This window comes from Pinus tabuliformis, chromosome 5_2, assembly GCF_031772625.1.
Source record: "Pinus tabuliformis cultivar Carrire ecotype Pingquan chromosome 5_2, CPIR1, whole genome shotgun sequence".
Taxonomy (NCBI): Eukaryota; Viridiplantae; Streptophyta; class Pinopsida; order Pinales; family Pinaceae; genus Pinus; species Pinus tabuliformis.
In genome coordinates, this window is record NC_142306.1 from 550,145,288 (window position 1) to 550,163,721 (window position 18,434).

Genomic DNA, 18,434 nt, shown 5'->3' on the forward strand with positions numbered 1-18,434 from the left:
TAGTAGGTACTAATAATCTAGTTCTAATTAATTACGGTATTTAGGGTTTTATTTTCAAATAAATTTTACTTTTTATTGTCTTCTTCATTTGTGTACATTAATGCGTGGAATGTTGTAGCGAAATTTTGTGACAAATGCTCTTGGTCAAATCGTCATCTATCTAGGTTTGTTTTCATTAACTACCTCATTTAGTTATAGAAGTGATTAAATCCTTTCTATATAGGTTTAGAGTGTGTTATATTCTAATTCCACTCTGTGATTCTAACCTTAATCATTTGGGAAATTTTCCCTTAAACAATAGGTCATTTATTATTTCCATGTCTAGATTTCTAGAGCTAGGGATTCCTATTTTAATACCCTTTAAGAGGGAGCTTTAACATTTTTTTTCATTCATTAGCTTCATTTCATTACCCCTTTTTTCATTTAATAAGGTGTCTAGTTCATCAAACACAACCATTTTATTTAGATATTCTTTAGATAATCTAAGGACTAGGGAATAACCTTATAATGAGATGGGATTTGCTCAAGATTTATTTTTCTCTTTATGAGCACACAGATACATTGAAATGAATTTTACTAGTTGTGCATCAAATTACATTGAGAGAGAGAACTCAATGCCTAATCATATGATTAAAGAGTGTGATTCTCAAAAGTCAAATTATAGGACAAAAAATACAACTTCTACTACTCAAAATAGAATAAAACTCACAAATGGTACTAGTTTAACAAGTTCTAATTAAGATCATATGAAAGTTAATGGTTCTTATACAGATATTGATATCTCTATACAATCCATATTTAAGTGCATTGATCTATAAATTGTAGTGGCTATTCCATTGGAATAGTTCATCACAACAAATTATATAAAAAAATCCCGAAAATATTTACTATGAGTGTTAATTCCATTTAGACCGTAGAGTCTTTATTTACTACACTATCATTAAAGGAGTAAATTAACTAAAATGAAATAAATATAGAAAAATAATAAATGCATAAGCCACCCGCAATAGAGACGGATCTTTCATTAGGAAACCCTTAAGGGAGAAAGCCAAACTAGAAGGTGATGTTGTTATACTCCCTTTTCTATGATATGGAAAAAATGCAAGTATAAAGAGGTACTCCCTATGTAGTTACCTAATACCTATGGGTTGTGAGATTGCTACAAAATGTTAAGTTCCCTCTATTTCTCTCTCTAACTTTGCACTCCTAGTTTCTTGGTCAATTATGGAAGAAAATACAATAGTATAGAATGGAACCCCTACTCCTCCTAGTGCCATATTATTCAACATACCCTAATAGCCAACTACGGTAAGGTTTTACTCCATATATCCTCATCTAAAGTTATGGGTTTGAAACTTCCATGGTTTTCTTCAAAGTCGACATGTGGATAGCCCAATATGCATGAGTATTAGGGGTTGATGTGGCATCCACTCATACAATTGTGTTCAACACGATAGGTCAACTTTTAGGGGGCATAATATTCGATATAAATTCTCATTAATGTGATTTTTGCACCCTTGGAAAGGTATTTGGGTGTATATTAGTGTAATGGGGTTTGGTATTAAAGAGGAAATTTTTTTACCCAAAAATATGTTTTTTAATGTGTCAAATTTTATTTGGAAGGTTTCAAACCCCAATTCTCCAAACTAGGGTTGATCGTTGAAAATGAACCCATGAACTGATTCCTCTAATATTTCCACTCTAATAGCATTGAGATAGAGGAAAGCTAATGTAATGATTCAATGTGGATCATGGATGGTATTAATGTTAAATTCCCTAATTTTATTAAACATGTTCTTGTGATGATAAATTCATCTAAGAAAGGATACCAAAAGAAATGGACACCAATTTCTACTCATAAAACAACACTTAGCAAGGTTAACGCATGAAGATAGAGAAATCATTGATATTGAAATATGCTACTAAAAAATGAGATATAAGAAGTGTCTATGTTTTGTTCATCTATGGATTGAATGATGGTGTTAAAGAAAAAAAAGAAATGTAATTTTAGAGTGCTAATGCTTTTATGATTTTAGAGATGTCTTGTCTATCTTAAAATATTCTACTAAAAAATGAGAGCTAAAAAGTGTTTTTGTTTTACTCATCTTGTTGGATTCACATTTATATTGAGACATGGGTGGGTGAATCACTATAAGAAAATTTATTACTTATTTAAACATCCATGAATCATAACCAAACAATTTCACATATGGAACATAAGATATAAATGAAGACTTCTTTATAACATATCTTTGTAGGCACCGACCTACCAATACAAAATTTATAGGCACCTACCTACTATTAAAATCTTTTTAAGCAACAACCTACAGGAGATGCCAATACCCCTTACTACAAGATTTGTAGGCAAAAACCTACAAAAGACACCAATCCCCTGTTGCAGGATTTGTAGGAACCAACTTACAAGAGACATCAATCCCCTCTATTGCAAAAAAAATTATGAACTAACCTACAATATATACCAATCCCATCCATTGCAATATTTGTAGAATCAACCTACAGGAGTCACCAATCCCCTTTGCCACAATATTTGTAGCGACCATCCTATAAGAGACACTAAGCCCCACCACTACAAATATTTGTAGGCACAAACCTACTAGAGACACCAATTCCAGGGAAAATTTTAAGAATGGAAGTTTATTTTAAAGTTTAGAAACCTTGGTGAATCTAACTAGTCCATAATATGCAATCTGTAAAATGTTTGGAATTTTTTTTGTAAAAATATTCAAATTTCTAATAATTTTATGTAGTCTTTATATAATTTTTTGGAAATTTTTAAGGTAAAACAACTTTATACTATAAAATTTGGACAAATAAGTTTTATAAATAATGGAAATTAGCGAATCATTTTTTTGGAAAAAGCATGGAAAATTAGCCCACTTGTGAATATTAGCCCCTAAAATTTTCCCTGACCAATTCCAACCATTGGAAATACTTATAGGCACCAACTCACTAGAGATAGCAATCCTCAATGCTACAAATATTCAAAAGCACCAAACTACTTCATTGAGTCTGCTTGCTACTGCTACCTTCACTAGGTCTATTCATTGTTTTTTTCCTTCGCTAGGTTCGCTTGTTGCTTCTACCTTCACCAGGTCTACTTTCTATTTATGTATTCAACAATTTTTTTCTCTACTTATTTCTACCTTCACAAGGTCTGCTTGCTTCTTTTTCCTTCATCAAGTCTGCTTCTCCCGAAACTTGTTATTTTTACCTCTTCCCAAGAGAAAACTTATACAACATGCCACATATCTAATTTTTCAAATCTAATTCTAAAATTTTTATCTCAGGAACTTCTATATGTCTCCTTTGAATTTTTGAAGTTTTCACATTTTTAAAAGTCCCCAAAAATCAGTTGTAGCAAAAATGTCAAACTGACCTATTTGAAGTTGATTTCAAGACTATTCAGTAGCCCTATCTTCCATAGGATATATCACCAAAATTATAACGAACCAAAATTTGAACTTTATACCACAATTACCTAGATATCTCTCTTGTTTCCCCTCCATATTTCACATTCTATAACATCTACAAACATAAGTTACAACAAAAATGCCAACCTGACTTGTTTGAAGCATATTTCAAGAGCATTCAAGAACCCTAACTTCCTTCGAGAATATCTATGAAATTATAGTAAACCAAGATCTAAAATTTCTACCACGGGTACCTAGAATATCTTCTCTGTCTCCTCTAGATTTCACAGTCTGAACCATCTCAAGAAAAATAATGAAAATACCAAGCCAACTCGTTTGAAGCATATTTCAAGAGCATTCAAGAACCCTAACTTCCTTAGAGCATATATATGAAATTATGGTGAACCAAGGTGTAAAATTTCTACCATAAGTACCTATATATCTCTCTCCTATCTCCATATTTCACAGTGTGAAACATCTCACAAAAAAAATATTATAAGAAAAATGCCAAGTTGACCCATTTTAAGTATATTTAAGGACCATTTAGGAACCATAACTTCCTCAAAGTACATCTCTAAAACTATAGCAAACGAGGTCTACAGTTTCTACCACAAGCACTTATATATCTCTCCCCTATCTCCTCCATATTTCACCATATGATACATCTTACTAATGAAAATTCCAATCTGACATGTTTGAAGCATATTTCAGGAGCATTCAGGAACCGTAACTTCCTCAAAGCATATCCCTAAAATTACAGTGAATCAAATTTCTATCGTAGATGTGTGAAGCTCTCCCTTTTATCTACAACAAGTTTCATGGTATGAAACATTGCAAAAGAAAACTTATAGCAAAAATTCCAAGATGACTTGTTCACTCTGAAAATCACATTTTTTCTCCAACTTTAAAACCCCATGAGTATTACCCAGATTTTATTGTGCACCTCATATCTATTCTTGCTTGCATTGTCTGGAAATGCACTCATCTATCCTTTATTTATAGTGTTTCTATGTTCACTTAGGGGGCTAACTTGTAAAATTGGTCAAGCCGACTAGGATGACCAACAATTTTTGGTTGTTTTATTCTAATAAAATATTTCATATCTCTTCATCCTATGGAGTTAGAGGGAGTGACATATATCATTGGAGAATTCTCAATATAATATTTTCAAACATATGTACTATGCTCCCATTTCAACTACATATCCATAGTAAAATTCCTTCAAAAATAAGGTATCCAAATTGGAAATTAAACAAAAAACATGAGTATCCAAACAATATTTCAAACAATATTCATCTTGTATTCGTTATCTTAGACATCTATAGTCGCCCCCTATGTTTGATTTCAATGACAACAATGTTTCCAACAATCCCACCCTACTTTGACATCAATGACAACACAATATTCAACACATCTATAGATTGGATTATGATGTGTTAAAGAAAAAATGAAATGTAATTTTAGAGTGCTCAATGCCTTTATGATTTTAGAGATGCTAGTCTTGTCTTTCTTATGAAGGGATATTGGCTAGAAATATTGACGGGCTTAGAGGTTAGGACACAATGTCACCTACATATTGTACTCATTTTGTCATAGATAAATTTGTTTGGATGGGGAAGACACTAGAACTAATGGTTTCTTTCTAAGCCCATTGTTACACACTAAGGGATGGATATTTCTAACCAACCAAGCTATTTCATTGATGAAAATAAATGCATCTTGGAGGATTCCAAGAAGGAGAGAGAAATTGGTTTTAACATTTTTACTTCTTTAGATAATGCATATCAAAGGCTTCTCTTACCAGAATGGTAGTTATGAAAACTTCCTTTCATATTAGAAAACTTCGAAGGTAATTGTAAGAGCATCTAAGATGGAGGGGTATTGGCAAAATAATTCTAAACTTTGAAATAAGTTTCATTCTACCATTTCTCTTTTTCTATTGTGCATTATATTTTTACTTTCTCGTTGTTACAATATGTACATATTTTCGTATTTTCTTCTATTGAACTTGTACATATTATTTAACGATATCTATGTTATTGTGTAGGATAAAATATTATTTATCACACAATCAAAACTTGGAGGAATATGTACATATATTGACTAAATAGATTCAAGGGGTTTTAAATTGGTAAGCTTCACACAATGAGTGTTTTAACAATACACTTTATCACCAAGTATTCTAAACCCTATGGACATATGGAATATATATGGAAACCCACCAGGGACTTCCACTCATTCTATAGGTGGTACCCAAAGTAAAGTAGACTTGTTAGAAGATTGATGCTTTGTCAACTTAGGGCTCAAACCCATTAGAACAATATACTCATAAATCTAAATTTAAGGACAAATTGCGATGCAATAAATAGTTAGAGGGAAAAGGAAAATTAAGATATTTTAATGAGGTGATCAACCATAATCTAGAAGATCAAAAGTATGAAAAAAATCAACATTGCTAAAATAAAAATAAATTCTCATGAACTTCATAATAAAAAAATGGGCATTGAACAATTCCCAAAATGCCATAGGATGAAAGCATCTATCATCTTTACAATACTTGGAGAGTTGAAAATGAAAAAATAAAATCTTTTAGGATGTTCAATATATATCTAAATTAAATTTCAATAATACTATGGTGATTTTGGAGAATTCCTATTAATATTTTTTGAACTAAAAATAAAACTCTAAAAGAACCCAAGTAACCCCTTATTTTTTTAAAGTCTAATAAAACAAAACAAATTTGATTTTAGTGGATGTTAATCTCCTCATCATTATCTTATGAAAATATACTTAGTAGATTAAATTCTAAGTGATGTTGAATTGGCATTTTAACTTTATATTTTTTAATAAATTACTCATTCTAAATGTGCAGGTCTTCATAATTGGAAATCATATTGTTGATAAATTGTTTTTAGAAATCATTGTATAGAGTGTGTGAAACATTTCGAGCATCACTCATCATCTAGAATAAACAAAGCTTGCATTGATGAGTGGAGTGTCCACCCAAAACGTGAAGCATTTTTACACTCAAACAAAGCTTTCATTGATGAGTGAAGTGTCCATCCAAAACGTGAGATTTTTACACTCAAACAAAATTTTCATTAATAAGTGGAATGCTCACCCAAATTGTGAAACATTTTTACACTCAAAAATTATTTCTCAACCAAACTTAGTCAATTTTTTAATATAATTTAATATTTTTACTATTTTTTTAAAATAATTTTTAATATAATGTTTTATTAAAATACAGCGTTCACATCCAAATGATTAAAGAAATTTAAAAATGAAAAGATAATTTAGATATGCTTCACATTAGTAATGAATAATAATAATTCATGGAATCAGTAAAAAATATCCAGTGAAAAGGATCAAAATTCAATTTAAAAAAATATTAAACCCTCCCCATCGACTCTATGTTAGACATAATAATGGGAAATTTGAAAATCAACTGAAATCCTTTTGACGTTGTAAAGTTTTTTTTTTATGTTTGTTCTTCATATTATTCTTTTTACTATTTGCCAACTTAGACAGCATCATATCCTTCTTTGCCCCTGCAGTTTTTTTGGCTTTTTTCAAGTTCTGCTTTGTCTGTAATTGCAATGCTAGCATCATTTGGAAAGAGAGTGCCAGGCACGCGAGCCTTCGATATGGTAATCAACAGCAGACTAAACACTATGACAGAGGAAATAATAGACAACACCACAGCTAAGAATTGTGTAAATGGGTTTCTGACTTCATTTGAATATTTGATTGTGGCAACAGCAGCACCAGTCAAAGGAAATGTATAAGCCCACCAAGCAATAGAAAATCTGCAGATAAGACAAAATTATGTTGTTAAACACTTAGGCAGCATAACAGGAGACATGAAAGGAAAGAAGATGTATTATAATATGGTATAACGTTTATCTGTAGATTTCAAGAATATTTTGGAATCTTATGAACAGGAGTAAGGTTAATGGTTTCATCTATTTTATCAATAAGATTCAGAAATATTCTAGATATTTTCAATAGAAATGAAATGAAGGAATTTAAAAAGATGAAATTATTTACAAAATAAAAAAATGTAATACCTGAAACCACGAAAGAAATTAAATCGAACAACCTGATGTTATCAACAAATAAAATTTCCTTTTAGAAAGTTTTTTTTTTTTCGTCAGAGTAACAACGATCTTGATAGAAACTTAAAATCAAGAATCTTGATAGAAACTTAAAATCAAGAAGCTAAAGTTGTGTAGTTACCATAGAAGTGTACAGAAAGAGGGCAATGAAATAGGCAAGTTTTGAAAAAATGTCGAATTCTCCTCGAATTTTTTCCCAAGCCACAGATGCCACACTGGGAGTGGCTACAAATAAGAAAACAACAGGATGGAGCTCTTTAGGAAGAGTTTCATTTGTGGGTAATCTCTGGTAAAGTGTCACAAAAAGCACCATGTAATGGGCCAGCCCCACAGCAAATATAAAAATAGCTCCCTCCTTCCATCCAGTTGCTGCTCCAAGCAAAGCCCCAACAAAGTTTCCAACAATTGCCAAATAGTTTGTAGGGTTAGCTATTTCAGATAATCTTCTATGACCTCCTAGCATCCACTGGCCATATATCTTCAGTTCCAAACAAAGAACAGGGGACATAAAAGCACACCATGTAAAAGGATGTATAGATTTTGCTATCTGTGGTGGCACCCCAAGTGCTAGGAACATACAAGCTATCCATGGTGCAAAGAAGAAATTCACTCGAACAGGATTATAGTACTCAATCCGAACTGCTTCAAAGTAAAATATGCACTTCAGTGTATATACCACAAAAACTATAATTAGTGTCACAAGTCCTAGACACCACAATACCAAATTGATAATTTCAGGAACATGTAAAAACTCCATGGACGGTATTGCTGCAAGTGTTTTCCAAAGAATGGCTTGACTGCCAACACCAAGACAGATACCAAAGCATGATATTGGAAATCGCAGAAGAAATGGCCATAGTTGGTCAGTGGAAATCACCAACTCCTCCGAGTCCTGACCAAAATTAATAAATATTTGGAAAATAAGTCCTTGCTGCATTGCCAAAAATATGTAATTAATTGCCTAAAATAGAGTTAATACATGATATTTTCTTTGCCCTAATGTGCTCTTCTTATAGAGCATAGCCATGGTAGTATAGAGGTTGCATTTTACATGCAGGATTTCTTCATTCAAAACAGAGGTAAGCATATAATGAAAATCTGTCCATTGAGAATGCCCTGCACAGGAATCATTTTTGCAAATTGTCTTGTTTGGCATAGAATATTATTCTGAGTAGAAAAAGCATCTTAAATGGGTGTGAGACAGAATATTGAATTAGTAAGAAGTCAACTCAAGAGAGCTTTCTTTCCTCTCTTAATTATCATCAGCTTGCAAAGGCCATTTATGAGATCATAAACAAACTATAATGATGCAATCATTGTAGTTTCTTGTCAGAATCATATTGATCTTCCGTGGTATCAACTATCACTTATACACTCTGAGAAATAGATGGATTTATTAATATGTTCATAAACATTTATGTTAATAAATGATAATAGATAATTTGTAAAAAGGAACATCAATTTACAAAGTGAAAAATGAAAAAATATGAATGGGATTTGGTGACCGAATCTATAGGCTAGAAAAGATTTCAAAAAATAGTTCAAAAGTGAGTTCCAATAGTGATTAAAGAGGGGATTAGAGGATTTTATAAGGATTAAAAGTATCAAGTTAGATTAAAAAATATTAGGAAGGAAAATTGAAAGTGATTTATCTAAAATATTGTAATTAAGTTGACTATTTATGATTATATCAAAGTAGATGATTAGAAAAAGGAAACCAACATTTACATTTCAAGTTGTAGGTTTATATTTTCATAGATGGACTAATCTGTAGAAAAAGGTGTTGAAGTAAATTTTATGTGCTAAAAATACATGTCTCTAAATTTATCTTGACAATAAAATTTTAAGACTATCTTATTTATGAGCTTCAATTTGGTAGCTTGAAAGCAAAGCTAGTCGCCCATAGACTATTACAGTGCACAAATCCTCTCTATTTTCTCTCTCCGTGTCCCTCTTGGCTACTCTGTTGGTCTATGAAACAAATGCACTAAAAAAGAATGGAACCCCTTTTCCTCCTTCTGGCCTAATAACACAACCCAATAGTCTACTAGTGGTTAGGTTTTAGTCCTTCAACTCTTAACTAAATTTACAATATAGACTCTTCTGGAGTATTTTTCATCATGATCATGTGGCTAACCCCTTTTCCATGAATAATGGGGTTGACGTGGTATCCTCTCGAATTATGGTGGCCAAAACTAGAAGGCCAACTTCCGAATGACATAACTTTTGCATACAAACTCTAATTGAGGTGATTCTTGCACCATTGAAAAGGTCTTTGTGTGTAGAATAGGAAAGAAAGGGGCACATTATAGAAAGAAAGCTTTTCTTTTAGAAATTTTTATTTGATGCCTCAAAGTGCTCCTAAAAATTATTAGACTCCAATTTGCCAAACTAAGTCATGTTGGTAAAAATGGTCTATGAGCTTATTCCTCCATTTTTTCCATTCTAAAAGAATCCAACATGGATGAAAACAAATTTAATGATCTAATTTGGATCATTATGAGAAATCTACCTCTCGATTTTCAAAATTACAAACTCAATTATAGCTCACCATCTTATAAAAGAAAAAAACCAAACAATAAAATCATTAAGCATTGACCATAACTAGCCAATCAACAAAGAAAACCAAACATTAACTATAACAAAGAAAACCAAACGTTAACTATAACAAAGAAAACCAAACATTAACTATAACAACTTGCACTAAATTTAAAAGTTGAACTCCATTCCTTATCTTCTGGCCATTAAAAAGCTCATAGAAGACTAAAGATCCATCACAAAGCATCAATTCTTCCTTTGATAGTTAGTTAGCTTTTTGGTTTAATTTCTTGTAGATATGAGCCATTGACATCCACTCAACATCCTATATGGAGTCACACATCTATTACATCAAAGAATGAAGACAGACTATTCCCACTTTGTTTTTACCATTAACCTATTCAATTACAACCTTTTAGTCCCCCAAGACCTGCAATTTCTTCACACCATGAGCATTAGTGAAGTACAACAACATCCATAATGTTGGGAACGCTTTTTCCATATTTAAGCCATGACCTAAAGCATATCTTACATGGATTAAGTGAGAGGCATTTAGGCATAAAACCAATCCAAAATCACATCTAGGAGGGTGCCCTAGCTAACTCCATTAAAGAAGGCACAAGGGGTATTGAAATCTAAAGTGGGCATAGAAGAAGAGCATGATTATTTCCTTCTAAGATCACACTTGAATTCTTGAGTAAGCTTCTCGACCAAGCCTACTACCACTTCCACTAATGACTCATGAAGTAAATTATAACGAACAATAATGACTCATAATTTTCCATTAAAGCATCCAACAACCAATCATGGAGACACTCTTCTAAGCATGGCTTATTCAAAAATATATTGGAATTATTATTTTTTTAATAACTGAGTTTCACACTTTATCTAGGGGCAAAGAAAACAAAATATGAGACATAGTATTAGAGACATGTATGCATAATGTACATCTATTTAGGCCTTCCCATCCCCTTTTAAGCCCATTATCCCAAGCCGACAATTTGTTTCTTAATGCCATCCACAACAATATTGTTACTTTCAAAGGGTCATAAAATTTCCACATACTTTGCTATCACCAATAATTCAATCCTTGAAAAGCTACTTCAACTTGTGTTTTCTATAACAATTTCACTTTGTATTCACTAGACAAGGGGATTTTAGTCTTGCACAAGGAGTTCTCATCATCCTCTATAATTCGAGCAAGTTTTACCTACAAAGCCGAGCCATTTTACCACAAGCCTTCCATCTAGACCCAAGTCTACTTCAGACTTCTAGCACGGCCTTCTAAACTTGCCATGCCCCTGCACTTTGGAATTCCAAAGAGAGAAAATACCTTGATCATGTGGAAACTCAAGGAGATCATCTGAAAGCATGTAGTCTTCATCAGCCCTAGACCTTTGATCCTCTCCCATCTTGATCTTCTTGTGATTCCCAATCTTCCACATTTGCTGATACGAGAGAAAACATCCACGAAGGATTTCCAAACTATAGAGATATTTTTATGGATTTCCCTCAAATTCTAAACCAAACCTCCAAAGAGAGACCACCCATATATTTTGAAGTCATTACCAATCCCCAAAGAGCTTGTTGTATGTGAGTCTCTAAAGATTTTTAAGCACTAAAACTATAGATATTTTTAATAAGACACTCCCTACACTCTTCAATTGAGTTATACTTGACCACATTGAGTTATACTTGACCACATAGCTACTGGAATGCCTTGTAAATCCTCATTTTTAAACAAAAAGTACTACAAACTTTTCATTCTGATTTTCATTAAAATCCCTTTATCCATATAATCTAGATGTCTAATATACTTAGATACTCTCTCAGACCAACTTAAAAAACACCAAGTAACTCCACAAAACAACCATCTTTAAACCCAAAAAAATATGTAACCTTCAACCTTCTCCGATAACCATAACCATAACCATAACCAATCATCAAAACATTAAACATTTGATTTTAAAAAACCAAAATAACAAACATATTTACACAACACTGAATTAATTATTCTTTTGATAAGAAACAGTATTCCTTTATCATTACTCCATTAAATATATTTCTAAAACACTAAACAATCATACCAGGCCAGCAAACAGTTTCTCAAATATGATTTTAACGAACGCAACATTTCATGTTCCATAAAGTTCTATATTAACAATTGATATTGATAATATGCTGAGGCTTTCTTATTTGGAAATGATTAAACCATGTAAAGGATTTTAGTAATATATGATAAGTGGGGAAAATCTTAGTCTCTTGGACATGGATGGTATGTTGACACTCATGAAAACTGAAGGCTAAGTTTTGATGCTTAGCTTACCCGAATAATCTCCAACTCAGGACCCTGCAGAGCATCAAAGAAGCGCCTAACAGGCAAATATTCAATCTCAGGCTCCTCTGAGTCCAGGACTTCATCATCTCTTTCTCGTGGGATGCTAAGAAGGCGAGAAAGATGACGTTCAAGTTTTCCAGGTCTTGTCTTAAAATATGCATAGTTGTCATCCTTTCGTCTGTTGCCACCATCACCTATAACTATTCCACTGGGCATTGCTTTAACATCTGTGTTCCCTGCAGGTAGGAGTTGTAAATAAGACTTTGACTTTGTCTGTAGTAAATCTTTTTTAAAGTTTGGTAGGACTATATTTTTATCATGTCTAATTTCTCACTTTGATTGGAGATAGCACAAAATTTGAATCCAAAATTTCCAGTTCAGTAAGAATTCATTTCCATGACCATTATTAATTGACCTAACCCAAGCAGACCAAATAAAATTAAAAAACATATATTTCAAGAATTTATGTTGAGCCTTTATATCTTCAACAGCTTTCTGATCTTGAAAACATAATTTCTATGCTTTTCCCATCTTGAAATTTAGCAGGTAAAGATCCAACAAGTTAAACGAAATTACATAAGATTGGAGAGAGTTTACCTGATACAACCGATGACCTTAATTGACAGGAAGGATGCTCAGATTTAAACGGGCTTTGCACTGTTGCTACTTCATCAGAAATATTTCTCTGGAAATCAGCCACAACATTAATAGTGCATAATTAGTAAATAACCGATAAGAAACTGTAACCTTCAAAACATTTTAAACATCAGAAATAAATTTGCAGTATTGTCTTACCACTAGAGAACTTAGTTCTAAAGGATATTGTGATGTTACCTTGGGGATTACTTGAGAAGGTTTCTCAATATCACTATCACATTTCTCAAATATAGGACTTGTTTCAGATGATATGAACTTCAATGATTGTGGCAGACTTTCAGGAGGTGCTCTTTTAACTAAATTGACAACTTCGATGGACTTCATATTGATACTTATTTCAGGATCTGTAAAATTCATCTTGTGTGTCATGTTAATGTATTACCTGATGTTAAAGCAATTGCCACAACAGAACTTTTAGCAACAGTCATAACCAAAAGGTAAACTATATTTACCACCATAAAGCAAGGATTGCTACAAAATTGCTGCATGAAACATTTGCTGCTAAAAGAAATCAGGAAACAGAAAAGACTATAATATCCCTACTAAAAACACAGTGATTGTGTAAACTGCAACATACAGGAACATCCCAGGACTTGACAAAGTTCAAAGCATTTATTTATTTCCCTATAAATTGTTAATTGCTAGTATTATCTCTCTGAGCCATATGAATTTGAGAAACAAGAATTCCAAGATAGCTTATCCACCGTGGAACAGAACATGGAGAATTTGGCAAATCAGTTATTGAACTCTGTATTAAAATCAGAAAGAGAAATGGACTCCAATGGAGAGGTAGAATATGAAGATTCTCTCACAATTGGATGGGTTAATACAACCCCAGCTTATGCCAAACCTGCAACACATGTACCACCATGTAGTGAAAGTCATAAAGCTTAGGAACTCGTAAGTCAGTTAGTCGCATAAAGCTCTAAGAATGGACAAGCTTAATGGAATCATAATACAAAATGACAAGCCATGGACAGGACAAGCCTCTATAACTAAGTGGCTATTGCCATAAATGCTGGTGTAAGAGAAAGGGAACTTGGACTAGGACTAACTGTGATAGCCACTCTCAAAGTTATCAACGAAGTTGGAGTTTTTATTTCCCTTGAGACTAGCTTTTCTCTGGTTATCAAAGCATTCAAGAATTTGAATTATCTGACCAATAAGCTCGCACTGCAGAAATCCAAGTGTGATCCAGAGTCTAGGATAATTTGCGGCAAGCTGAGAACCTCAGCAGTGATCCTTAGAAATATCCATGGAACATCCAACGGTGCAAGAAAAGAGCAAAACTAAGAAACTGATAAGCCATGTGAATTTGAGAAACAAGAATTCCAAGATAGCTTCTCCACAATGGAACAGAACATGGAGAATTTGGCGAATCAGTTGTTGAACTCTGTATTAAAATCAGAAAGAGAAATGGACTCCAATGGAGAGGTAGAATATGAAGATCCTCTCACAATTGGATGGGTTAATACAACCCCAGCTTATGCCGAACCTGCAACGCGTGTACCGCCATGTAGTGAAAGTCATAAAGCTTAGCAACTGGATTGCCAAACCTGTGACATCCTTGTACCACTATGTAGTGAAAGCCTGAAAGGTTAGGAATCTGATGGAAGATTTTGGGGTTAAATTTCTTGTTTTTTCCCCAAAATAATTTCAATAATTCACTAATTAATTTTTTTTAAATAAATGATGGGCTCCGTTTTTATAGAATAATATTATTCTACTTAAAAGTTCACCAAATTTATAAAAACTATAAAATTATCACAAATGTCAATATTTTTAAAATTATTTCTAAGTTAAAATTATTTGTAAATAAATTTCCTTTTTCCTTCCAAGCGATTGAAACTCTATTTTCATTACCCTTGCTGACATGATATGACATGCCTTACTTTGATGGCAAATTCACTGCCATCTACTTCATAAAAGCGAAAAATCACCAGACACATTGGGAACAGTTCAAGCAATTCCACGCTGTGGGATATAAACGGGAACAACATAGTGGTCCTTTCGCGACATTTTTTTAGAGAGCAGAATTCATTGGCGGACTAGTTCTCAAAGCGTGAGATCTGGGCACATCCTGGGTTTTATTATTATGAATGTCTGGTTCAGGACTCTGTCATTTCTGTTTGTTTGAAGGACTATTTTTGCCTGATTTGTCCCAAACAGGCGATCATGTATTTTGTTTCTCTGCCTGGACTATGAGCCATTCTTTCTGGGTCATTCGCTGCCATATGCAGGGGCATTTTTGTTGTTTTTGTTCATCGGGAAGGCGGTTGATGGGCGAGGTCCCTGACCTCCGTATGCTCTCAGCTTTGTATTTTTGTTTGCAGCAGGGAGTATGTCTGTGGTCTATGGTCTGGTTCACTCTGTTTGACATCCTTGCGGGTTCTGGAGCTGTAGGATTGGGTGCAGAGGATTTCTGCTAGATGTAACAGCTTTAATTTAATTGAAATTTGTTATTTATTTCTTAATTTAATAGAAATTTGTTATTTATTTCTTGGGAAAAAAAACGATATATACAATGATACTATCTAGAACAGAGGCAAAGACAAACTGTGAAATGCTTTTTTATTTTCCAACGGCCCCATTCATATAGGAATTTTAGTAGATGAATTCAATCTGCTGGTAACGTATATCAGAGACTTATAAAGTTACATATAGAATGAATTAAATTGTTTGTTTGAGAATTCCAGATATGAATTGTGTAGAGGTTTTTTCTGTCTGATGTTTCGAGTAGACATTTCACCTATTTTCAAGACCAAAAAACAGATTATGTTTAATATGGACCATGGACATTCTGCCCATCTTCAAAACCTAAAAATAGAGACCAATGGTGGAGGAGGATGAAATATTACTATGGAGATCTCAAAAAGTACCAGCAGGTTACCTGTGAAAAGTGGTACATGTCAAAGCCAGTGAGTGAAAGGAGAAGATGATGTTCAAGCCAAGCGATTAGTAAATGCTAATAAGAAATTTATGACAGTTGGTTTGTTGAGCGAAGGAAACAATGTGATCTTCTTGGAGACAAAAGCATCACTTTCTGGCCAAACCAGTCAAACAGGGATTGGTCGTCAAAAGTGTTGCCCAACATGGGTTTGTATAAAACATCTTTATTGGAGAGGGAATTAGAAATAAAAAATTAAAAAAACAGGGGAAACAGATAGGACAGCTAGTTTCTAAGGATGTGCATGGACATCTTGTCAATGAATAAAATCATTGAGAGGATAGACCAATGAACTAGTGGCTTAACTACAGGGCTTAGATATTTTACAAAACTAGATTTTATCTCATCCTGGATTATGTCTGATATTTATTTTTTAAAGTGTATTTTTTGATTTTTTGATTTTTAATAATATATTATGATTTTTATGGAATTTGGCAATATTAACGAGTTGTTTTATTTTTGAGTTTGAATGTAACTTTGCACTTTGTTTATGTTTCATCATTTTGATTGGTTTTATTTGAAGGATTTTTAATTGTGTTTTGGTGACAATTTCGATCTAAATGACTTAGGAGTATTTTGGTTTCATTTCATTTACCTTAATGTCTTAAGTCTTGTATAATAGAATCCATAGGCATTGTGTACATTGAATTGATTTTGGTTTATGTTTCAACATGCTATAATGTCCATGTTTTGCATAGGCTGTTGTGCCTTATTTGCACGGATCAATATCAAAAGACAAACTAGAATCATAGCCATTTAACACATGACATTAGAAGTTAGGTATTAGATCAACAAGTGAGTAATAAACAAATGACATATGCACATACAAATGGAATGTGGCAATATTAATAGGTTGTTTTATTTTTGAGTTTGAATGTAACTTTGCAATTTGTTTATGTTCCATGATTTTGAATGGTTTTATTTGAAGGAGTTTGAATTGTGTTTTGGTGATAATTTCGATTTAATTGACTTAGGAGTGCTTTGGTTTGATTTCATTTACCTTAATGTCTTAAGTCTTGTATAATAAAATCCACAGGCATTGTGTACATAGAATTGATTTTGGTTTATGTTTCAACATGCTATAACGTCCATGTTTTGCGTAGGTTGTTGTGCTTTATTTGCACGGATCAATATCGAAAGACAAACTAGAATCATAGTCATTTAACACGTGACATTATAAGTTAGGTATTACATCAACAAGTGAGTAATAAACAAATGACATATGCACATGCAAATGGAATGATGTTGTGATGTGCGTGGGAGAGACAAGAACTATATTGAAACATATGGTAAAGATGTCAAGCCATGTTTCTTGAAGAAACATCATGACCAAAAAATACACAAATTTGTGTCACAAAACTCAATGACACAAACACATATGACAAGTGTGATGCACATAAACATGGTTTCCAGCCTTGTATAAGCTTTTCATATTCATTCCCTATCATTGGAAACCTATTTATCTAGTTTCATAATAAGACAATAGGTTTTGCCATGTTTCTCTCATAAGTGCATTTGGCACTCAAAGGCGACCTTTCCCATTTATAATTATTTTCATGTGTGAGGATCTCAATAATCTTAATTACCGAAATCAAACACTATATCAAGGAAGAAGATCACATAGAGAGTTTTTAATTGAAGAAGAGTAGTGCTCCAAACAAGAGTCAAACTTCAGCCTCTAAAGGTATTTTGCATATAATTCAAGTGTTATAGAAAGAACTTGAGAATTCTGAAGGAGGTTACTTAAATGTTTTGGGTGCATTATAAACCCTACAACTACAAAGCAAACATTCAAAAATTCCAAGTCATCTAGGCAATTTTAGCTTTCCACAAAATGTTCAACTTATTAATTTGAATTCAAAACAAATAATTAGATGACTTATTAGAAATATCTCCATGTCCTCTACACTCTGTGATAGATGGTTCACTCATATAAATTTGTGAAAGTAAGCTAAAGGTTTAAAAACCCAAAGAAAATGAGGTATTTTGACGATGTCCAGTTTAATTAATTCTTAATAGTTTTAATAGTATTTTTATTTTCTCTTGACACTATGGACAAGATGAAAGCAATACAATGAATATTGAGTGTTAGTGGTATAGGATTTTTCATTCCTTAGGTGTGCAAAGAGAAGCGAAAGTCTCAAAGATTTGGTGGCATGCCATTGTTTCCAGTGGGCCAAGGAAGTCTTGCAACAACCCAACTATTCTCTATGAAAATCATTTAAGTGTATAGAAGATTGAATCCTCAACAAACAAGAAGGATTCACTAAATCAAAGGATTAATGGGGATATTATTGAGTTTTTTTTCACCAAAGGAGTGAAAGTGAAAAATTCTTTAAGTTTAGAACCCTAGCAAGTCTTTGGATGCAACGACTGGATTTCTTGACTAAAACTAATAAGTTTAG

At 32.8% G+C, this 18,434-nt stretch overlaps 1 pseudogene across 1 annotated transcript; it reads right to left on the reverse strand.

Moving 5' to 3' along the window:
• Nucleotides 1–6,753: 6,753 nt before the first annotated feature.
• Nucleotides 6,754–14,309, reverse strand: LOC149160123 (S-type anion channel SLAH2-like; annotated as a pseudogene). The gene is made up of 7 exons (XR_016261779.1): nt 14,138–14,309; nt 13,260–13,426; nt 13,023–13,110; nt 12,414–12,661; nt 7,671–8,441; nt 7,502–7,533; nt 6,754–7,240 (listed from the first exon to the last, which is right to left on the reverse strand). The product of XR_016261779.1 is annotated as an S-type anion channel SLAH2-like (transcript).
• Between the last annotated feature and the right edge of the window lie 4,125 nt (nt 14,310–18,434).